The following is a 24,542-nucleotide window of genomic DNA, read 5'->3' on the forward strand; positions in this document are numbered from 1 at the left end:
GGTGTCTAGGAGTAAGGCCATTGACTCAGGATCCTGGGAAGACTAGACCATTGACACAGGGTGAGTGGAAGGTAGGTTCCCCAGCATAGGGTTTCCTCAAAGCTGTGAGACAGGACTCACAGAGCCTCCTCATGGGTGCTGGATAACTGGACTCATAGCACTTCCTCCTGGATGGTTGGTCACTGGAATTGAGCATCTGTTTTCCTAACCCGCTGACAACTAACCTCTCCTGGGCATCTGCTGCCAAAGAGGTGCTAGGGGCACGCAATTGTCCTTGGCAGCGTGACCCCTCATTTAAATATTGCATCGCACCCCCAGGAGAGGTGCCTGGGCGTGCATTAGGAAAGAAGGCACTCAACTCTGAGCACCCGTTTTCCGCGTTCATTTATTTCATCGGTCCAATTGATAATAAAAAATGTCATTTACGGTTATGTTGACTCAGTATGTGAGTGTGGTGTGAAGTGTTTTGGGTAGAAGGTTTCACCAGGGAAAGGAACCTGGGAGATACTGGCTCTTTGTTTTATCACACCCACACAGTGAACCTGTAACAGGTGGGGGAGAATAAGAGAGACAGTTTGGTGGGGGTAGGAGAGAGAGACTTGCGGTGGGGATAGGAGAGATTTGACAGTATAGACACATTTAACTGCAAATATTTTGTGAGTTTCAGCTAGTAAGAAAATTAATATTGGGTGGGTGTGAATTAGTATTTCTTTAGTTGGAAAAGAAGAAAAAAAGATAGCACCGGGCACATCAAACCTGTTAGCATCACCAGAAACAACACAACTTTTGGGTTAAATTGGGAGTGGGGAACTGCTAACCAATCACATGGATGGAATGGGAATTTCCCCCAAAAACACTTTGCTCACCCCTGGTTTAGAAGAGTCTGGGAGTGCAGACTCTGTACTTGTAGTCACTGACTGCATGGCCTTATGTAATGATGTTTTTTCCATAGGCACAGAATGAGAAAAAGTCCTTTATGAAAAAGGCCCATGTATGAAAGACAAGTCACTTTGGGCCTGATTTTTTTAAAGTTTTTCTTCTATTCTGTTTCTATGGGAAGAAAGCTTAGTAAATCAGGTCATTTATTTCTCGGTGTCTTAGTCTGTAGTTCTATGAAATTAGAATTGTTCTTCCTTTCCTTGCTTTACTTCACAGATTCCTGTGACGTGGCCAATCATATCAGTGAGGGCTATATGTACTTCTCAAGTGCCCTGCCTATAAAAAGCCTTTGGAATCCTAACCAGCTCTTAAAAAAAACAACAACCTCAGTTTGTAAGTTTAAAGACGGAGCATTTTTTTTTAAAGAGCAGATTTGTCAACAGACAGGTTTTGCCAGACTCTCGGTGCTCAGGAATGCACTAATACATAGCCATGAAAGTGTTAATAAGTGTCCTACGAAATGTCTTTCTATTGTGAGAGAAGGTGTGTGCCTAAATATTCTGGCAGTTCTACCCTCTGGCATCTGTAGGTGTTTTTTCATTCTCTGTCTAGAAGGAGACAGATCAAGAGGCAGGAGCCTAAGCCATGAGGTCTATCTACATCTTCCTCCTCCTCCTCCTCCGATGACACAGCAAGTGAGGAGAATCAATCATGAAGCTCTCCAGACTCTCAGGAAGATGTCCCGTACTATTACTCATAGCCCTAATATTGACTGTGGTCGGGGTGATTTTACTGCTCATTGGGATTTTTGTTCCTGTCAACTTTTGGGATTTTTTGATCTACACTGGAGCAGTAATTATTGGCTTGAGTTTGGTCTTGTGGGCACTGTGGTATTGCTTTAATATTGAGATCTCGCCTAAAGAATTGAGCATGTTATAACTAGCCTTCTGGGTATGAGGTGACGGTTCTGTTATGCTGTGATTAATAAGGCTTAAAAAGAACTGAAAAAAAGCCTAGAAGATGTAAAGAATGGAAGAATCAAGCAAAGCGGGGAAGGGGGTAGCTGCTGCTACTAGCACCCTCCTTTCTGAAGATAAAGCTAAAATGACCTTCAAGCTGTAAGGTAGGTGCCAACTGTCGGGCAAGGATAATGTCTGAGCCCTCCATTTCTCTTCTGGGTTGAGGGCTGTGATAAAGATATGAATCCCCCTCTAGGACAGTATTACTGGCATGCATGCGTGGTGTAAGGCAAGGGTTCTTTACTCCAGGCTTTGTGGGCCCCCTCCCCCGGATCTTAGACTGTAGGTATGCAAAATATAATCTCATGTGTATCCATTCTAAATTTTCCGGAGATTATTTGGCAGCCACAAAGACCAGACTTCAGAACAACTTACATAGTTACTTGCTTGGCAGAGGATCTATCAAATTCAGACATTTTCTGGTTGCACAACCACTCTCTCTTCATGGTGATGCAAGGACAAGTGCCAATGCACCAGGTAGCTTTGCCTGATTACTACTTTGAGGTATCTAAACTCAGTTCTGAACCACTGAAAAAAATTCCTTACCCACCACAAACATGGCAATCAGCTAGTTGCCTAGTGTGCAACTCAGCTATGTAACCATATTATTATACCCAACAATATACTTTTCCTCCAAAACATGTGTTCAGTTTCCTTTGGAACCGATTTGGTGTTATGGTCATAACTACTTTCACTGATGAACTATTTCATAATTTTACCTTTTGTTTATTGGCATAGAAAGAAGCAGAGGGTACTATGCTGAAAAATAGCAACCCAAGCCTTCCAAAACAGCCAATATGTCCACCAGATAGCATCACAAAGCATAGAGAAAGTCAATAATTCAATGTTATTCCCCTCCAGGTGAGCCCTTTAAATCCAGTCACTGACCACAGCAGTGTGTTGAATTGGGGCCATTACTTCAACGATTTGACTTCAGGATGACTTTACTGAAAATGACATCTAGAAATGTGCTGAAGGAAAATATGTGGCATCCCAGCATTGACATTGAGAGGTGCTGAGGGCTAAAGTATTATTAGTTGCAAATTGCATTTATATCCAGATTACATTCAGACATATCAGGCTGGCCTGTGGCTGAACGGCAGAGCTGCATACTGCCGCTTAGAGTGCCTGGATTTCACTCTCACTGCAGGTCTTCCACTCCCTGGGATGGCCAGGACTGAAAATGCTGTTGAGGCAGTATTCACATCCTTTAGGGCAAGGGTGGCCAACTCCGGTCCTTGAGAGTCACAAACAGGCCAGGTTTTTCAGGATATTCACAATGAATATGCATGAGATAAATTTGCATGCACCCCCTGCATTATATGCAGATCTATCTCTTGCATATTCAGTGTGAATATCCTGAAAACCTGGCCTGTTTGTGTCTCCTGAGGACTGGAGACGGCCACCCCTGCTTTAGGGGGAAAGGACCTAGGCATCACGCAATGACAATATCTAGTGGGCAGAGATACAGTCTGTAATTGAAATGTTCTGAAAGGTATATCATATTATGTCTTAAGAGTATATAACAGCAATCAAAAGTATTTAGTGAGTAACCTTTTCATATTCCATTTAGTTCATTTTCATGTATTATATCCATCCTATTAGACATATAAGACAAATCACACTTTTTAATGGCCTTGATATGTCTAGGTACTAAATCTCAGTCACATGGGCACTCTTAAACAACATGTGCAGTGTTACAGTTAACAAAACTTCATTAAAATTATTCCAATGAGCCCAAAATACAACTGGAAAATGTCTTCATGTTGCAAAGTAAATGAGACATACAGGGCCCAATTTTAGGTAGTGCACTGGGCCACAATCTGCAGGAAGGTTCACAACCACACGAATTTTAGCAGCACTCAAGCATTCCCTTGAGATAATGTCACCAAATGGGTTAATTTTGAACATATCTTGACAGAAAGGAAACTCACTAATAAGCCCAGGTTGTGTTGGGTCTGATCTCAATCTTTTAAATTTACTGCTAATTTAATACTTGAATGGTGCCAAAGAGAGACTCATTTTGGATTCCTTTTATGTGAATTTTGATGGCTTTGTCAGAGGAAAGCTTTGCTACCTGAGCCTGGCTGCATATAGAGCACACAGGATTGCCCATCAGCTTATTAAGCATTGCAGGACATTTACAGTTTATATAAGCTGATGAGTACAATTCAGCAATATAATGCCTATCTCAGGGAACCAGGCAGCAGATGCACCCCAGTGCACACACATGCACCTCTGTTAGCCGTCAGATGTTTCTACCCTCTGTAATGTTTCAGTAGGCAATCACTCACATTGCTGTATGGAAAATCAAGGTTCGGTTCCCAAGCCCAGGTTCTGCTCTGTGTTACCTAGGCCTAGGGATCCAGCATTCACAGTACACAAGAGGGGAGGGAGGCTTGTTGGTAGCAATCTGGGTGTATAGGTACTAGGTTCTGAGATGCTGAATTTATGCATCGCTACAATGGCTGACTTAGAGGAAGAGGTATAACAGTGAAAGAAAACTCTCAGTTAATTGTAGATGTAGGCTTGTGATGTTTTGTCTCCAGTAGGGTCAAGTTCTGATTGAGCTGAAAGCCCACAAGAGCAGGAGGAAATTGCTAGGCCAGGCGGTCACATCACATCAGGCTGCTCTAAAGTACCTGAGATTGCAAATCATACTGAAGTTTGTTGTAGTCTTGAATAAAAATGTTAGAATAATCCCTATAGAAAATGGACCATTCCTGTCAGTCAATCAAATGCAGTTTCCAGAGCATTTTATCTGGTAGTAGTTTTCACTAAAACATTACAGATCAAGCGACTATTGAAAGGTTGAAGAAGCTTCGTAGACACATCTCTGTCAAGAAAGCACTGTAAAGATTTTGTTTCAAACAATCCACAAATCCACTTTGAGGTCATTTTTAAAGTTATTCATGTGCATAAAACATGGGTTTATGCATGTATATGGCTTGTTATAAATTTGCCTGTGGTTTTTGTGATAAAAGTATGTGCATAATCCAATTTTATATCTACTTTTTATGCACAAAAAATAGATGCTCTGTGGGGAGGAGTTCAGACTCATATACTTTTGATTTAAAAAATTATGCACATAAATTAATATGCACAAATTATACCCTGCAAAGAGTAGGTATAACTTTGTCTGGGTGAGTTTGTGTGCATTATTTCAGATCATTTTCAAAGTGAACGTATGTGCATAAGTTTGCTTTGAAAATTGAATTAATTTATGCATTTTTAAAATGCTAAAGTTTGGCAGGTTGTTATAAAATTACCCTCCCTATGTACTCCCTCCTGAGTCTAATAAGAAAATACGAAGGTATTGCTAAAACATTCGCTCAAATTTATATATGGCTCTGAGCCATACAATAATTTTGCAATCAATGTGGAAATACTCAGTTAAGACTTGCCAGTTTTTATGCATATTAGCCTGCAATTCTTTGGACATGAAGCAATTCAGATTCCTTTTAAGATAAGTTTTTAATTGCATATAACATTTCAAAAAATTATATTCTTCTAAGGGCACATGGGTAGTGGATCACTATGAATTGATTTGAGGCTCTAGAAAGGTTTACTGTGGCAAACTGATCGCATATAAGCCAGCGAATCATAACTGAGTGTTTCCACGTTTATTGCAGAACTATTGTATGGTTCAGGAGCCAAATCTATGTTTGAGCAATTGTTTTAACAATTTTTGAGTTTTCGCTCTTCTCAATGTTTTATATCATTTGCCTTTTTAAACATAGGTAACCATTATCAGGTCTTGAGAACCAAATAGGTTTTTCTCTCTGATTAGTAAGCAAAGTACACAGCTCCTTAAAGCACAGAAATGATAGATGGAATGGAAGAGCTATGACACAGTTAGTATTTCATCTCTGTCTCTTTCTATTGGGTCCTAATTAAGATAACAAAAATGGATTCAGAGTATTCACGTTGAGGTAGATCTTAAATAAGTACACACACGTGTACTTTTGTTCACGCAACCGGCGCGAATAAAAGTACGCCGGATTTTATAAGATACGCGTGTATCTTATAAAATCCGGGGTCGGCGCGCACAAGGCTGCGCAAAATTGGCAGCCTGCGCGCGCCGGGCCGCGCAGCCTGCCTCCGTTCCCTCCGAGGCCACTCCAAAATTGGAGCGGTCTTGGAGGGAACTTTCCTTCCGCATCCCCCCACCTTCCCCTCCCTTCCCCTATCTAACCCACCCCCCAGCCCTACCTAAATCCCCCCTACCTTTGTTGTGCAAGTTACGCCTGCTTGAAGCAGACGTAACTTGCACACACCGCCTCGGCATCCCCCAGCACAGGCCGCAGTGCCGGGGGACTTGGGACCGCCCTCCCGGCCCGCCCCTGAACTGTCACCACACCCCCGGACACGCCCCATGACCCCGGACACACCCCAGACATGCCCCCTCCCGCCCCTTTTACGAAGCCCCGGGACTTACGAGCGTCCCGGGGCTTTGCGCGCGCCGGCGGCCTATGCAAAATAGGTGCGACGGCGCGCGAGTGCCTTGCGTGCGTAAATCCGGCAGGATTTATGCACGCAGGACTTTTAAAATCTAGCCCTTTGTGTTTGCTCATGGTTGTAAACCAGGTCCATCTATCTCCAGCACTAATTTATCAACCACTCACCAATGTCTGCAAGGCAGGAAAAATGAAAGCATGTTAGTTCAAGAATCTAAAAGTAAACATTAAGAGGTTCATATTCAGCTGCTGGCTGGCTAGCAAAGTTAGTAGGGATATTGAGCAGCATGGGCGAGCCAATGAATATACCCAGCTAGGTTAAGGTTAGCCAGATTAGTTTATCATGCTAAATGTTGGACTGATCTTTGTCAGTCCTAAAGTTATCTAGCTAGCCCCTAGATTCATCAAAATGCTGTAATATTGCAGGCCTAACACCTGGGATAAGGAAAAGGTACATGTTTAGGGTAATTTTAAAGTTACCACACAATGTGAGAAAGAGAGAGAGAGAAACTGACTATCTATAAGGTCTTCATAGTAGTCAAGTATTTATATCTCTATAGGAGGGACAGTTTATAGCTTGAGGTGAAGTGTTGGTTGTGGTTTAGGGTTTAGGGGCCAGTTTTTCATGCAGAGTGAGAAATACGAACAGCACAGTACACCTTGGTGAAGATTTGACAGCATTTTGAGTGAGGGCGGGTGAGGTATGGAGCTAGAGGGTGTTTTCTCTTTTGGGCATGTATTCTTTTGAGGAGCTGGGGTCATTTGTCATGAGAGAGGTCACATGACCTCACGGGACAACATCACTGCCTAGGGTGGCTGGATACCCTTCCACCGGCATTGCACCCCAGCACTTTGGTATAACCCCCTTTCATAGGAAGTCACCTTCCCAGCACAGGAGAATACTGGACCACTGAATCAGGAAAAGTTCTGGGGTTCCATGGAATGGGGGCAGGACACTCTTCCAAGGCCACTGAGAGGAAGTTACCTAAAAAAAAAAAAGTTGACTCCAGATTTTTGTTCCAAACGAATAGAAAGTTTACTCAAAAAGATAGCCAAGTTTCAGCAAGTACAATTAATCACAAATCCAGAAATAAAATAAAAATATTAAAAAAAGATTCCAAGAATTACTTCCACACTCATGATCTTATATAGAATTTAGTATCTTCAAGTACCGTAACCCTGTTCCTTCTCCCACCTATTTTCTAGTGAATCCCAAAGGAAAAAGTTACAGAATTCCTCTTAAACTTGCTCACTCAGGAGGCCTACCCACAGAAAATCCTCCCACTTGCTGCTGGTGGACAAACGTTCCGGGTACAACCTTTTACTCTCCACAGAAGGCTTCTTTTCCTTCCATAGAAAATCCAGGCACTGGAAAGTCAGATTAGAATAACGTTACCTTGTTGCTCCTTTCTGTCTCCCAACTTATTCAACACTGCAATCAGATCCTTCAACTTCACACAACTCCTCAAAACTCCAGAGCAGGGACTCTCCAAGAATCTTCAGCCAAGGATTCCAGCAGCAACTCCTCAGTAATCCCCAACTCCTTCCAATCTTCTCCCTAGTACCCGTGGGACACATTTTATACTTCTACTTACCTATCCCCTTGTGGGGAAGAATCAGCACAACACTCAACTATAAATATATCCACTCTCTGAACTCCTTATGACCCCTTCATTGTTGGAAGATTCTCACAAATACATATTGTACAAGAATTTATCCTACATTAGGTCCTAAGCTGCCCTCATTTGGCCTATGCATGGGAGAGGATGTGAAATGATGGATGGGTAGGAAGAACTAAGAAGAGGAGATTATAGAATCTTTTCACCAATCACCAATTTCAGCAGTTTGTATTTTCATGCTCTAGTATTGAAATATAATTTATTTATTTATTGAAAATTATGTATTGCCCGGTTCAGGGAAGGATACAATAAGATGTATATATTATAAGTACATGTACATAAAACACAGATAATCATATATCATTGCCGCAGATAAAATGATATAGGATTGCACAAAAACAATCCAGGGGCTCATACAGTGGAGACTGTTAGTTACATGATTCAAATGTTTCCATAAATAGATATGTTTTCAACACTTTTTGAATGCTTTCGGTTCTTTTATACTTCACAGAATTGCTGGTAAAGAATTCCATAAAATAGTGCCTGCTGTTGAGAAAGTTCTTTCATGAGTCTCATCCAGATGGGCAACTCTTAGAGATCAGATATCAAAAAGAGCCATCGACTGGATCATCAGAGGGCATGTGTCAGGGTGTAAAATGTTAGGGTGGAGTAGATAAACCCCACCCATGAGAAACCCCCTAGAATTTGGATGGAGTTTTAGGTCTTGACCCATGATTGTGAACGTTTTTTAGCCCCTCCGTATTTGTGATTCACATAGATGGATCACCTAAACTTAAATGAGTCATTGATAAGAATAATCAACAAATCACACACTTTAGATCAGTTCTTCTTTACAAAATACAGTAATCCTAGTTTAAAAAGAAACGACCCTGGCGAGTCCAGGGTCGTGGAGGGTAACATGGGCGCGGGCAGAGCGAGGGGCGGGGAGAAGGAAAGGGGGGAGCAGGAGGGGGATCCAGCTGGGCACCAATGGGAGGCGGCGAAATTCAAAAGCTGTCCTCCCATTGGTGCATCGCTGGGTATTAGGAGGTCAGAGCAGGAGCGGATAGCAGTTGGAAAGCAGGCAGCGGAGCAAGCGGAGGGTTCTTTGCTTCCCGCCCTCCCTCCCTTGCATGTTTGGGGTGTTTTGAATGTATTTTGGTGCTTGTCGCAGTCGGAGGCGGAAAACCCGAGCCATATGCTGTATTGTGTATTGGAATTATGTTATGGACTGTTTGGAGGTGGGGGAGGAATGCCCGTGTAACTTGGTGCCGTTACATGGGAAGGCCTAAAGAGCAAGGGGGGGGCCGATGCTCAGGCCGCAAAGCTTACCCTCGCCGATGCCGTGGCGGGGTAAGTGGGGGGGGGGGGGCAGGATGCTGGCTTACCACCGGGCCGCGGTGGTAAGCGAAGAAGAGGAGGCGGCCAAGGAGGTGGAAAGGGGGGGGGCGTGGTTATTTGAAAGCATGTTAAGATAGCGGCTCGGGTTAGGTTAATAAACTGCGGCCTTTTGTTAATACCATACAGTTGTCAATTGTGTTTATTGCAAGGGGGGGAGAGGGATGAAATGTGGCTGCCGGAGCAAGGTCTCGCGTCCCTATGTTACTGTACATAGTCTTTGATTCTTATGTCTGTTCCTACCAATCAACAGCCAGTTGCTTACACTCCTTAGTAGTGTTAATGGTTAAAAGCAGGGTCTGTATAAATGAATTTTTTTTTTTTTTAATTTCAGAACTCAGTACATTCATCGAAATAACCCAGACAAAAAGGAAAAGCACACTTGGTGATGGTCGGAATTTTACATCATACAACAAAGCGTATATTTAATCTGACCTTCAAACTACCAACATGCATCAGACTTCAGAGAAAAAGAAACAAAGAGCAACTGGACCCAGGTGCTTCCAAGGACTTCTCTGCAGCCTCCTGCAAGACAGGTGGCTCCCTAAGCACCAGTTGGCTGGGACTCAGAATAAAATATTGGTGGATTATCTGCTGTCACTTAGGATTGCATGAGCAGCAGCATACGTATCAAAGTTAGGCATACATTTTAACATTTCCAAGAGAAAGCATCATAATTTTGAGAGCTGTTTCAAATGAAGCAAAAATCCAGTAAATGTCAGGTTAATTGCAGCTCGGCTACCTCAGTTTCTTGGTATGAAGGACTTCTACAGAACATGTTGATAACATTCTTACCATTCTGGTTGGTACCATGAATTTGATTTTGTTATAGCTAAATCAGTGAATTCAGAACTTGCAAGTAGACTCACCAGAGGCTTTTGCAGGAATTGCAGGACGAGTAAGAGATACAGCCACATCATGGCAAACTCAACTAGGACAACCAAATTCACAGACCAATGTTTTGAGCAGCCATAAAGCTCAGGGCGTGATGATTAGGGTTTTATGGTTCAACATTTTTATCAATCACTAACACAGACAATGAAAAATATATCACAATTTTAGCAAATTAGTCAAAGAATTATTCTCTTTTATCTCTCAACAATCAAATAATATAAAAACAAACTGGAGAAATCAATTAGACTTTTATTTTGTGCTGGACTATATAATTGTTTTTTAGTTTAGAAGTGGGTAATGAATGGAGACATTTTAGAAGCACTAGGATCGATATTTCAGGTTTTTATGGAAAACCAGTTGAGGAAGTTCAGGAACAATAAAAAAGAGATGGGTACCCAAGGCTGTTTCGGGCATTCATCTGTCAAAATATTTTGTGTAACCAAGAACAATAATTGCTACAGCCTAGCTGACCACAAATTACTAGAGTAAATACTAACCTACTCTATCTGTTTAAGGCCTGTCATTCACTGTCACTGTGTGTTGCTGCTGCTGTTCCTATTACCAGCTTGTTTCTATCTTTTTGTGTACCTAACACTTGACAATGAATCATTCTAGCTCCAATAGCTCATTCCTAGGTAATGGTTACAGTAGAGGTGGGCTGAATATGTAGACTCTAGTATTTGGGATAGTATCCTCAAAACTATCATTTTAGGCTATAAACATGATAACTAGACAGAGATCCAAGGAAACCAGAAGAGATTAATCACTATATTAATTTCTCAAAAACAATATAAAATACATCACCATTTCATTCATTCCTTTGCTTTTAAAAGAAAATACATATATGTGTTTGTGTGCATGTGCGTATTTACAAGATATATATATATAGATGAAAGGTTTACACTGTCTCATCTTGCAGTAATTAACTGCTTCTCATTCCTGTGCACATGAACTAAAAATAATATATCCTTTGAAGAAGTTAATTATATAAAGCAAGTTAGGAACATGCCCAAACGAAAGGGCTGTATGTACAGCATTGTGCCCAGTAATAGCTTTCATATGTAACACACGTGGTTTGTGATTTCTCCCGAACCCAGTATTTATTTCACACAGTCCCTAGCTCATTCGGGCACCTGTCAGTGACAGTCATCTGTAACGCATGTATTTAACATACTAGTGTGAATGGTAGATTCTGGAATCTAGCCATATGAGCCGTGAAAAGAATCAAAACTAATCTCCTGACTACATTGCTCACAAACTTTGCTAATTTATTTACCTGAGCTGTGCTCTTGTCTTATATAAAGGAAGCTTTAAAAGCTTTAAAATTGTCTTATCATTCCCTGCCTTCCAGATTTCTCATGTATCCATGAGACCCTTTGATACTAGGTGGTCGCCTTGGTGGTAAAATATTTTTTTATGATTATTGATCACTGTATTTTTGCTCTTCTGTCTCTCTAGCCCTGCAAATATAAATATGTATTGTTTACAGAGACACCAACAAAGTGAAATTAGGAAGAATATGAAGAATGTATATTTGCTGTACTGTATATTTCTATTTAAATATAAAAATAAATATATTTGTAATCTATGTTTCGTCTCACATGAACAACCTGTTCTACTAGGTTGTCTTGTATTGCTCTGCTGCTTCCATGTCTGGCAGAATGTAACCACTCAACACCATGCAAATATTGCCCATTTCAGGGGAAAAAAACCATTATTGTACAAATGTCTGACAGCCCATAAATAGATCATAGCATGTCCAACTAGCTTAAAATGTAAACACGAATAGAAAAAGCAGGAAGGGCTCCTCTCGGCTTCAGTACACACACACCCATTTACTGGATAGACAGGATGTCTCACAGCATTTATCGTATACAGAGATAAAGAATGTTTCACTTCTAGGCTTGGATGGCACAGAAGACTAGCACAGAGAGTGTTTTACCTCTAGAACTGGATGGCAAACTGTGGGAAAAATCTAGTGAAGCTTAAGAAGGAAAAGAGATCTATGCCACCATCCTGTTGGACACCTCAAACCAATTAATCAGGAAAGAAATTTCATTTCCTGGGATCAGATCTGATGCCTTTGTAAAAAGCACAGCACTTGTGTGTACCGGTTAGTTTTTTGTCAGCAGAGGCTGTGATTTAATCCTTGATGAATTTAGACAGGGAAGCTTGAATTTGTCCTGGTAAAAGTCAAAGGTCTTTAAATTTATGAGAAAGATCCCAAGAAGTCTAAATTGCTATGGAAAGCTTTGATACTCAGCTCTTCCTCCTGTGTAGGATCACGAGAAACCCATTGATGTTTCTCAGTTGTATAATAAGGTTGCTCATGCTCAGTGGTGCAAAATGTTGTGGGAGAATGTTAAAAACAACTTATTTAAGTGGATTAGCAAGTAAGTGGTCTAAAGGTTTGGGTGTGGCTCTTTCTGATGACAGGCTGCAGGAATGTTTTGCCTCCCTTCATAAGCTGACTTCTGATGTTTATACATGTGAAACCCAGCACAGGATTCTACATAGGGCATTCCTGGGCAAGGTTAGAAGTTATACGTTTGGGATATTTGATTCTGATATCTGTTCTAAGTGTCAGGTGGATTCAAGTACCTATATTCATTTTTTTCTAGGGTGCAATAAGTTGAGGCCATTCTGGTATAGGTTGCAATCTAGGCTCAAGACAATCTTGGGGAAAACATGCAAAATTTCAAGCCATGGTTGTGATGTTCGATTGTGTTGGTGAGGCTGGTAGTCTTAATTTTGTGGAGAAACGTTTTAGCTAAGAATGCCATTTTGTTGGTTTGGGTTGTTTCTCTTCCACCATTTCCCTATGGGAACAGCTTCTGGAAAATTATTTTTACAGTGATTTTTTTGTGTCTTTGAGTGGGGAACTCATTTGTGAAACATGGCATGATGGCACTTAAGAGGTGTTTCTGCAATCACTCTTCCAGAGGATTTGCAGTCATCTGTTGAATTGATTTTTCTGGATTGATTCAATTGGGTGGGATGAGTGGGGCACTGACCAGAGTGTGTGTTTTGTTTACAGTGGTGTATGTATGGGGATTTCCTTCTTTTATTGGGTAATAACATAAAAGTTCCCAAGAGACTTTCTGTTTATTTTTATCAGATGTTTGCTATGAGACATTCTTGTTTTGTTTTTGATTCCTGTATTGTGGTTTCATTTGATTGTATTTGACATGAATGTCTCTTGAATAAAGAAAGCTTAAAAAAAAAAAAAAAAAAAAAGAAAGAAAAAAAGAAAACCATGTTAAAAATATCTTAAAACTTTGTGAGGATTTATTTAGACCAATTTGCTACATATTTTTCTAGAATCTCTGTCTCCTCAGAGTTAATCTCAGTCTTCTTATTTGTCTCATCAGTCTCAGCAAGCATAAACAACCCACAGCCTGTTTCAACATGCAAAGGGTCAGTTTAGGATTCAAAACCCCACAGAGCAAATTGCATGGTGGGGAGAGGAGGGGATTTGCTCCCACATAAAAGGAGCCTATTTAAAGTCTTGTTTTTGTGTTGACTACTGTGAGGACAGCAAACATGCACATTTACACACACCAGAGCATTCGCTGTGCAAATAAGAGTCCTGTCTGAATTAAGAGTTAAACCATGTGGCAATGTGATCTCACAATCCAAATGCGAAAATTGCAGCATGGGTAAACAGGCAAGAGCCTCCTATCATGAAGTATGCGTCACACCTCACAAGGTGGGATAAACTGAAAGCATATTGAAAATGGCACCTTAAGAGCAATTTCTTTTTTACATTTCCCCAGAGGGGTACTGTCTGTTGAAGAGATATCAACTCATTTCTGAAGGGCATGGATTGTATAGTCCTTATGTTTATTTTATTTATTTATTTGTGTTTTTCTATACTGGCATTCACGGCAGTTCGTATCATGTCGGTTTACATAAAACAAGGGGTGAGCAATACATTATAACGTACATAGCTAAAACGTAAGAGTATACATTACAAAAGTATAACAAGTGCGTAGAAGAAAAAGTTACAATAAAACAGGGGTTATTCTAACTGGGATTAGAGTTAGAGGAGAGATAAAAAGTTTAACAAGAAGTAAAACATTGTAGTGATTGGTTGGTATTGTCTGTTTCAGTTTAATAGAAGATGCTCAGTGTTGCTGCATTTGATGGAAGTGAATCATTAAGGGTCCGGAAATGCTTTCATGAACAGCCATGTTTTAAGTCTCTTCCTGAAGGTTGGAAGACATGGTTCCTGTCGTAATTCTAAGGGGATTGAGTTCCATAGTGGGGGACCTGCTGTGGAGAAGGCCCGATCTCTCAATGTTATATGTTGGGTGGTATTGTTGTGAGGTACTTGTAGATATTCTCTATATGCTTCTCTGATGGGTCTGTTGGAGGAATGTTTTTTGAGAGCTATTTGTAGATGGAGTGGAGCCAGTCCATGGATATTTTTGTAGATTGTGGTGAGGGACTTATGAATTATTCTGTAGTGGATTGGTAACCAGTGAAGGTCTTTGAGGACTGGTGTAATGTGATCTCTTCTCCTTTTGTTTGTTAGAATTCTTGCTGCCGTGTTCTGTATCATTTGGAGAGGTTTAGTGTGGGATGATGGGAGGCCTAGAAGGATAGAGTTGCAGTAATCAATTTTCGCAAATATTATTGCTTGGAGCACTGTTCTATAATCATGGAAATGAAATAGGGGTTTTATTCTTTTTAATACGTGCAGTTTGTGGAAGCAGTCTTTGGTTGTTTGGTTGATAAACGATTTTAAATTTAGCCGGTTGTCTATAGAAACTCCTAAATCTCTTACTTTTGAGATTTGCAAGTTGGCTGGCGGGTTTGTAGTGATTTTGCAATTATCTGGAGAGATTATCATGAATTCGCTTTTTGATTGGTTTAGAATAAGATTTAAGCTGGATAAGAGATCGTTAATTTCTTAAAAACAGTTTTCCCAAAGTTCTAGAGCTTTAGTGATGGATTATTTGATGGGGATCACAATCTGGACATCGTCGGCGAATATGAAGTGTTTTAGGTTCAATTTGTTTAGCAGTTGGCAAAGCGGGAGAAGGTATAAGTTGAAAAGTGTTGGTGAGAGAGAGGAACCCTGAGGAACTCCTTGTGAAGATGGGTATCTGGGGGATTCTTTGTTGTGGATTTTAACTTTGAAACCTCTGTTTTCTAAGAAAGTCTTGAACCATGTTAGTGCTGATCCTGCAATACTGATGTTCGCCAGTTGCTTTAGTAATATGGCGTGGTTAACAGTATCGAAAGCTGCCGATAGATCCAATAAAATCAGTAGGAAGGCCTGTCCTTTGTCGAGGCCCAGTATAATGTAGTCAGTCAGTGAGATTAGAAGGGATTCTGTGCTTGAAGCTTTTCTGAAACCGAATTGATTAGGGAATAGAATTTTGTGTTCTTCTATGTATTCAGATAGTTGTGTGTTAACTAGTTTCTCCATCACCTTGGCAATGAAAGGCAGATTGGAGATTGGACGGAAGTTGTTAGGATCTTTGGGGTCCAAGTTAGGCTTCTTGAGGAGCGGTTTAATGGATGCTAGTTTGAGGTCGTCTGGATAGAAACCCTGGGTGAATGAGCAGTTTATGATGTCCGCTAGGGTTTTGGTTATGGTGTCCGGGATTAGCAGTAGTAGTTTAGATGGGATCTGGTCTAGTGGATGAGATGAGGGTTTCATTTTCTTAAGAAGTGTTTGGATCTCTGAGGAAGTGGTGAGTTCAAGAGACTGGAGGGAGATGTCTTTATTATGGAGTGCGTAATTGCTGGCTGGTGTGCCTGTATTAGGCTTTAATTGTGTTAGCAGGTTTGTGATTTTCTTACTGAAGAAGAATGCCAGCTCATCAGCTTTTGTTTGAGCTTGGTTAGGTGGTATGTCAGGAAGGTTGGCCTGAGTTAGATTGGAGACAAATGTGAATAGCGCTTTGGAGTCGAATATGATGTCATGAATCTTATGTGCGTAGAAGTCCCTTTTTGTTTTTAAAGTGGAGCTCTTGTATGATTGGAGGGCGAGTTTGTATGTAAAAAGTGTAAAGGGGGAAGGGGCTTTACGCCATTTACTTTCTTTTTGACGCAGGTTAAGTTTGAGGTTTTTAAGTTCGTTAGTAAACCATGGCTGTCTTTTTGACTCGCCTTGTTTGACTTTTTTTGTTGTCCACGGACAAAGTTTGTTTGCCACAGTTTCTGTTATAGTAGACCAGGAATTTATGGCTGCATTAGGTGATGTGACGTCTATGTGTGAGAGTTCCGTGATTAGATGATTGCTGAGTTCATCTGAGGCGCATACTTTTCTGTAGAGAAATGAGTGTTGAGGAGAGGGTTTATTGCTCGTTTGGGTCATTGAGAAGGTGGTGGAGATTAAAGAGTGGTCTGACCAGGGAACTTTTTTGCAAGTGGGTTGTACTGAATGTGTTATACCTGAGTTCACAAATGTCCTGAAAAGGGCTCCCTACATTGTAAAAAAGAGTTTCTGGAACTTTTTTGAGATGTGCAACCACACGTATTAGGAGGGTAGTTTTCAAAGGGACTTCAGGATGGGGTTGGAGGGGGCAGTAAAATAGTGCTTTGCCTACAGAATTGGCTGTTTAGAAACTTGCGTGGCCAATATGTGCGTGAAATTGCAAGCATACATGCACTTTACCTGTTTAAGTGGGCTTTTGAAAATTGCTACAATATATGCTATTGAATTGTCCATAGGATTTAGCAGTGTAAGAGGACTTTATTCGCGTAAATGGCTTTTGAAAATTGTTTCACAATACCAATAATCCACAGCCCGTGTTGATGTGTGCAACAATAATCAACAGAAAAAACATCAAGGGAGCACCAGTCTTCTTGTTACTCCCTGTAGGATATAGAACTAACAACATTTTGAATTTAATTCACAGGACCTTCATAACACCCCGCAGCAACTCAGGCACTTTGAGATTTTTTCATGCCACTTTTAGGGGGTCACATATAATCATCGGCCCAACAATATATGGATATTTTTATATTTTCTAAAAGATTATTCTTAGATGCTAGTAAAACTGACTCTCTCATTTCAATGTTAAAATCAGATAGGGGCATGACTTCTCTTAAACTTGTTCATTGCAGTAGTCCTCGGCCCAATGTGATATCTCGTTTCATATGCCACGGCTTCAGGGGTAATTCAATAAAGTAACTCCAGTGCTTTAGCCTGAAAGATCATAAAAATATATAGTCACACACATATGGTGATATATGTAGAACAATGTCGCCTATCGCAATTGTTAAATAGCAAATACAAGTTCTCCAAGTCTCCTAGTACTGGGGCAGAAATTTACTTTCTGTAGTCGCTTTTTTTTCTCTTGGCGTGTTTTAGTGAGTGGCCATTTCTCATTTCAAGCATCACTAAAGTTCTCTCAGGTGGCAAAATAATTTAAATATTCTTCATGACAGGCCTAAATACAAGCGTCATGACGTCAAAAAGGCACCATTGCGACAAGAATAATTGGGCACACTATGGCCCAGTCAGTATAATTATAATAAATAAATTCTTCCACATTTAGTGTACACATGTTTACTGCCTCCGTACTATTAGAACATTATGAGAATAACGATGTTACAGATCAATCAAAACATAAAACCCACTCCATTTCTTTGTTCAAACCCCAGGGTTCTCTAGATTGCATATGATGTCTCCATTGCTGTTCACAGTGTGCCAGTTTCTTAACCCTGTCACCACCTCTCCAATGTGCTGGTACAGAGGTTAAAATAGTCCACTGTATATCAGAAAATACATGTCCTTGTTGTATGAAATGTGCTACTAGTGGAGCTTCAAATTTATGTTCAGTTAATCTCAACCAAATCAATTTCTTGGGCATCCTGATGTCCAAAAAAAAATAAAAATACATGTAAATTTGAAGCTCCATTAATAGCACATAGGCGCTAGGAGAGACGTCTATAAAATCCTGAAAGGAGAGGAAAAAGTAAATAGGGAACTATAATTGACTAGGTTTTATAACAGAAAAAAATTAGTTGGCATCTGATGCAATCATCAGGCTTCAGGTTTAAAGCAAACAATAGGAAGGATTTCCTCACACAATGTGGAGTTAATGTGTGTAACTCATTGCCACAGGGCCTTGTGGAAACAAATAGCAAAACTGCATTAAAAAGAAAGAATTGACAGATTTATGGACGTTAGATCAATCCACAGATATTAAACAAAACAAAAGCATTGTCTTCAGCAGCAAGGCTCATTTAGTTCTCTCAAAAACCTACATCTGCTGTCTCCATCTTCAGATTTCTTATATATTGTCCTGCCTTACCACTTGGATCATAAATGCATTGGGAAAAGAAATTTCTACTCTGTATTGACTAATCTATGTATTGTCTACATACTCTGATACTGCATAAACTGACAGAGCTGTAGAAAGTTATTTATTTATTTATTTATTTATGTATGTATGTATGTATGTATGTAAAGGCTTTTATATACCGATGTTCATGTTAAAACTGTACAAATAACTAGTGCCCTAAGACTTTCTGAATTCTGTGGCCACTATGCAGAAACTGCATAATTAGCCTGTTGCCACTTAATTTACAACCTACTGCACAATCAATAAACATGAGGCTCCCCCCACCTCCTGATTTAATCATCAGAAGAAAACTACAAGATGTCTGCCTTCAGTCTCTACTCTCTCCCTCCTTCCTGCTCCAGCCCCTCCCCTCACAAGCAACCTGTTTGGGGGGGAACAGGAGAGGAGGGGATGAAGCTGAGACTGGAGCAGACAGAGCAAAGGAGAAAAGAGGTACTCTACTCCCTAATCCAGCCCCTGCCCTCTTGCTGTCTCCCCTACCTTATCCTGAAGGGAACAGGATGGGAGAGGTAAAGATGGAGTTGACAGAAAAAAACAGTCAGAATGTTTGATCCCTCAAAGATCTCAGGATAATTTTGATATAATTCCTGGAAGGAGTGAAGTCCCTTTAAAAGCATTTCATCTTTATACACAGGCTCTTGCACCTGCATATATGAGCAACTATACACCAGCTACAAATATGTTTTAGAAGTCTACAGCTAATGATGTACCACAGCTCACAGTAACAGTATTAATTTCAATTCATAGAAGTCTTCATAACAAATACTGCTGCTCCCAAATATCAAACTTATGCTAATTAAATCCCTTTTTATGTCTGTTACCATGTGTCCAATATAAGTGCACATACATTTTTGTGTAATTAATAGCTTGACAAAATGCTCATGCTGATGGCATTTTCAGCATTCATAAGGGCATATAGTCAAAAAGACATAGACTTTCTATAAAAAAAAAAAAAAAAAAAAAGGATGGCTGCACTGTATTTCAATTCAAAACAAAAGTCACATTTCACAGATAAAAGTTTGTAATTTATATGGGGGCAATATTCGGCCACTATCCAGCTGAGCTATTTAGCTAGATAAACCGTGCCGCTGAATTACCCGGCTATCTAAAAATTAGCCAGATAACTTTATCCAGTTAACTTTAGGACAGGTCTCCAACATGACCAGAGTTAGTTGCATAACTTATCCAACAAATTCAAATCTTCCCAGTTATCTCCCCATCCTGCCCACCACTTAGCTGGCTAACTTTTTAGCTGGATAAATGGTGGCTGCTGATCCCGGACAGATATACAGCCACTGCCAATTGGCTAGATAAGTCAAAACTTATCAGGGTAGATGGCACTGAATATCTACCTCTTTGTGTGTACTTGATAGCTGATTTTTGTACTTGGTAAATTTTGTATTTGCAATAACTTTAATATTAAAAAAAAAACAATATGAAAGGCTTTTAGAAAAAAAACTGAATTTTTGCATAGTGAGAGATGTGAATACTTATGCAAAATTATGCAAATTTGACACATATTTATGACATAATCTTTAAAAATCTGCTGCAGGAAACTGGAGGATCTGCAAATAATTGATACAATACATGGTCAGTGTGAAACACATGTTTTGCTGTCCTGAGGATCCTAGATCACACACTGTCTTAGTTCTACTCTCCTATCATAAATATTCAAGAGGCACTTATTCCTTCTGCCCAAGAGAAGCCTCCTACTGATTTCAGAAATCTTTCCAATAGTTAAAAAATATGTGACTATATGTCTCTTGAACTTATATGCAAAAGAGAGAAAAGAGTCCTAAGATTCTGTCTACTGTTGCATTCTTCTGGTATTTACCATCTCAGAAGTCATCTGAAATCTTAATCAATGCACCAGATCTATCTAGCCTGACCTGCTTGGCAGGTGCTCAGCCTTAGAGGAAAGAATGTGCACGATGCAAACTGCAGCATGTTTATGACCAGGCTCAGGTTTTTCAGGAACTATTTATAGCGAGAACCTTTGTAAATTGTTTTGAACTCTAATGTACATCACAAATCAGTGAGAGCTTTAAAAAGCTTATCCTTGCTAGTATAAGAGAGATCTCCAGTGTACTACTGCTGGGCTATCAGAGTCTGTACCTAGGAAATGCATGCTGCAACCATGGGAGCTTCGAGGGAACATCACCCCAAGGCTAGCCTAAATGGCAGGGGCGACCCCAAACCTTTCAAGAGAATGGTCACATAAGACATTTCAAATCACGGAGAGGGCGTCCTCCTCAGTTTGCTGAGCTGGGAGCAGAGGGGGTGGAAAGACAAGGGAGGGAAGGGAAAGGGTGCTGCTTGCCGAGAAGGGTTTGGGGGAAGGGACCATATCTGGCCCTTTTAATGATTGGAAATGCTGGGGAAGGGGTGAAGGGGGGCAGGGTTTCCACAGGTGTAAGGGTGTGGCAGATATGAGTGTCAGCGATGATATTTCTAGATTTCTCCTAAGGTGGCAATCCTGCCACACCCTCGGAAGATTTGCCCCCCTCCCCCCGCCTCACCCTCTACTGCCTGCCTATAGAATTACTCCAGGCATTAGCATTTGGTTTTTTTTTTAATGTATTGTTTGATTTGTTCTGTTGTAAACTGCTTTGATGTGTTACACCCGTTGGTCGCAGACGGCTGCGACTGCGTGTACTTACTTCCTGCACCACTCTCCTGCCCTCCGTGGGATAGTCTCCACCACCGAGTTCCTCGGGACTCCTCATGGCGCCGCCCATGTCGACGTCGGGCCTTCCTAGGTGCGCGCGCACGTCACCGGCCCGTCCTCTGAAGCCTCTTCGGCGGGAACCTCGGGGGTGTCCCTGGTTGATGATGTCATTGGACCTGTGTATTTCATCTCCACCTTCGTCCTCAGCTAGCCGACTTGGCAACAAGTTCCGTACGTCTCTACAATTCCTGCCTTCGTGTTCCTGTGACTACGCTATTGGGCTCTTGGACTGGACCCTGTCTGGCACCCGCTCCTTCGGGGTCAGTGTGCACTCCTACAGGGGCTTGTTCTCCATTACCTGCTTGTTCTCCATTACCTGCTATTAAGTTCACTTAGAGAATAGCCACTGCCATTAGCAATGGTAACATGGAATAGACTTAGTTTTTGGGTACTTGCCAGGTTCTTATGGCCTGGATTGGCCACTGTTGGAAACAGGATGTTGGGCTTGATGGACCCTTGGTCTGACCCAGTATGGCATTTTCTTATGTTTCTTATGTTTCTTATGGCCTACCCCACTCCTCGGGCTGGCTCTGTGCCTCTTGGGTCCTATCCTGCAAGGACTCCCACTCCTTGGGATCATCCCTGGAACACCTCCGCAACCCGTGAGTTCTACTGTAGGGCTTCCTCGCTCCTCGGGGTTGTGCCTGTGTTCTCACTTGACTGTCTGCGCCTCCCTGCTCCTCGGGGTCACATCCACGTATTGCTTAAGAGACTGTTAGAGCTTCCCTGCTCCTCGGGTATTGCTCTCTTGCTTCACTGCGACTGTCAGCGCCTCCCCCGCTCCTCGGGTTCGCATCTACATGCTCACTGAGACTGCCGGCACGCAGCCATTCTCCGGGATTACTCCTACATCATCAGTAGAGACCTGGTTCAGGCTTACTTGCTCCACAGGAGGGCCTACAACATTACTGCAATACGCTCCGCCCCTTAGGGCTGCCTCTTCAGAGTACCTCTTGCACGGCCAGACTCACGCCTCCCGCTCTGCAGTCCATCTGTCGTCTGCCCTTTGGGGTCTCAGCCCAGGCACTGCCTCCAGCCTGTCTCCCTACTGGGGTACTCTCCTGGTTCCTTGGGACCTCTCCACAGCTGTGCCCAGAGCTCCCCTCCACGCCTAACCTTGCCTCCCGATGGTGTGGACCTGTGGGGCTCCTCCCCACAGGCAGTAACAACTCGCATCTCGGGCCAAGGGTCCACACGCCCACAAAGCATAACATGATGTTTGTGGGAAAAGCAGTATAGCAAGTCAAAGTACACTAAACTAAACTAGAGAAGTAGGGGGCAGGGATGGTGGATAGATAGCAGGATGGGGTGGTTGTGTGTGATGTGCTTTCTCACTCAATCCCCCTCCCAATAATGCACTCTGGCTCCATCTCTTCTTACTTTTTTCTCACCCTTTTCCCCCATCCCTTGTCCTTTTTCCTCTCTCTTGAAACTTGCCATGCCAGATTTGTTTAAGGAACCCTTTGTTTCCTTACCAAAAGGAGTGAACAAAAATTCTGGAAAGGTACAGAGTGATTAGCTAGCTAGAGGTATGGGTTTTGCCTCTCCATGTGGAAGAAGCAGATGGTTTGCTCAGAGCCTTTATAAACTCCTGCCACGATCTTAAAGCATGGATTTCAGATTGGATTTTTGAGTTGGATGTCCTGAGTTAGCCATTTGAGGGGCAGCATGTCCTATACCGCTTCCAGTTTATTAAGTTTTCCTAGTTAGGCCTCTGAAGACTCTCTAAATAAAGACTTGGAACAAGAAAGGAGACAGAGTGCCTATCCTGGCAGTTTTTTCTCCATGTTTTTGGTAACTATTGTATTTGTCAAAGGAGAAAGTTAATTTTCCACCTTCCTGCCTCTTGGTTGCTTTAGTGAGTGATTTTTTTGTCTTTTTTGTGTTACTAAGTACCCCAGGGCCCAGATGCTGCTAGTTTGAGGAGAAGTACCTTTCCTTTTGAAAGGGCAGAGAGAAGAAAAGGTGTCCTCAAAAAGAATGGACTTAAATCTATTTTCAAGGAGAAGAGGTTGAGGTATGATATAAGGATTCCGTATGAACTCAGGGATAATCACGAGAGAAGCGTGGTGTGGTAACTAAGGTGCCCATCAGGTACTACAAAGTGGAATGGGGAATGGAGAAGACAACAGAAAAGGTATGAGAACTGGGACTGTGTTATATCCTGGAAGTAAATTGGGATAATCTCTTTTCCTTCCCATTGCCATGGGAGGACCTGAAGAATGAAGTACAAAGTGAGGGGAAATAAGGAGTCAAATCACTACAGTATTTGGCTGAAGTAATTGGAGAGTTGGTTGCTGGAAAAAATATGGTCATACATTTATTTAATTTAATTTTGCGAAGATCAATTGGGCATTTTTCAAAATGAGTTATAATGAACCATCAATTCACTTTACAACCTATCAGTAAAATGGAGTTGTAAACCGCACAGTTTCCAGTGTGGTTATTGCTGCTGTCTAAGTGAAGAGATCATCAGTGCTGCTTACAAAGTTGGAAAAAGAGGTCAGGGTGTAGACAATGCAAAAGGGTGTTGGAGTTGAGCTTTCCCACACAGTGGATCCTGGACTGTCAGAGTGGTGTTTGGGTTTGTGAGATCTGAGCAAACAGGGTCCATAACTGAAATGTGAGCTTTTGGGTTTAATACTAGGGTTTTCTGCCCAGGAGCTACATCAGCAAAAACAGTTTTCTATTTTATCTCCCTGTTTCTGAAATTCATTATCACTTAGTATCTACCTAGAGAAGGAGCATCTGAATTTTAGAAAGGCCTTTAAAGCCCATCTCTTTTTGCAAGCTTACCCTCATCCTAATTCCATGTCAGTTTAAGAATGCATGGGCCTGAAGCGGATGCGAGGGGCCCACTGCTTACCTGGGGCTGTGGGCGAAGACGGAAGCTTCGGCAGCTGCGGGCGACGCCCGATGACATCAGCATCATTTCCCTGCATCCAGGCAATCCCTGGGGGCCAGTGTCATCGGGGACGGCCACGGCTGGCCTTGATGACGTCTGCGCCAAGATTTAAGAGGGGACCGCGCCGCATCCGGCCTCTTTCTGTGGATCGACTTTTGAGGCTCGACTGCGGTGTGGGAGGCGGAGAGCTGCGCAAGGAGTGCGACAATCAAAAAATAAAAAAAAACCCCAGACGATTGGGAAAGGAGGATAAAGGATGAATTAAAAAAAAAAGGACCTGTCCCACAATGGGGAAAACGCTGGAGGAACCCAGTCA

At 41.7% G+C, this 24,542-nt stretch overlaps 1 long non-coding RNA gene across 1 annotated transcript; it reads left to right on the forward strand.

Annotated features, from left to right (window-relative positions):
* The first annotated feature begins 1,515 nt into the window (after window positions 1–1,515).
* Window positions 1,516–11,854, forward strand: LOC115090756. The gene is made up of 2 exons (XR_003856498.1): window positions 1,516–2,002; window positions 9,707–11,854. It is a non-coding gene; the product is annotated as an uncharacterized LOC115090756 (long non-coding RNA).
* Window positions 11,855–24,542: the final 12,688 nt, after the last annotated feature.

The sequence above is a fragment of the Rhinatrema bivittatum genome, chromosome 4 (genome assembly GCF_901001135.1).
Source record: "Rhinatrema bivittatum chromosome 4, aRhiBiv1.1, whole genome shotgun sequence".
NCBI lineage: Eukaryota > Metazoa > Chordata > Amphibia > Gymnophiona > Rhinatrematidae > Rhinatrema > Rhinatrema bivittatum.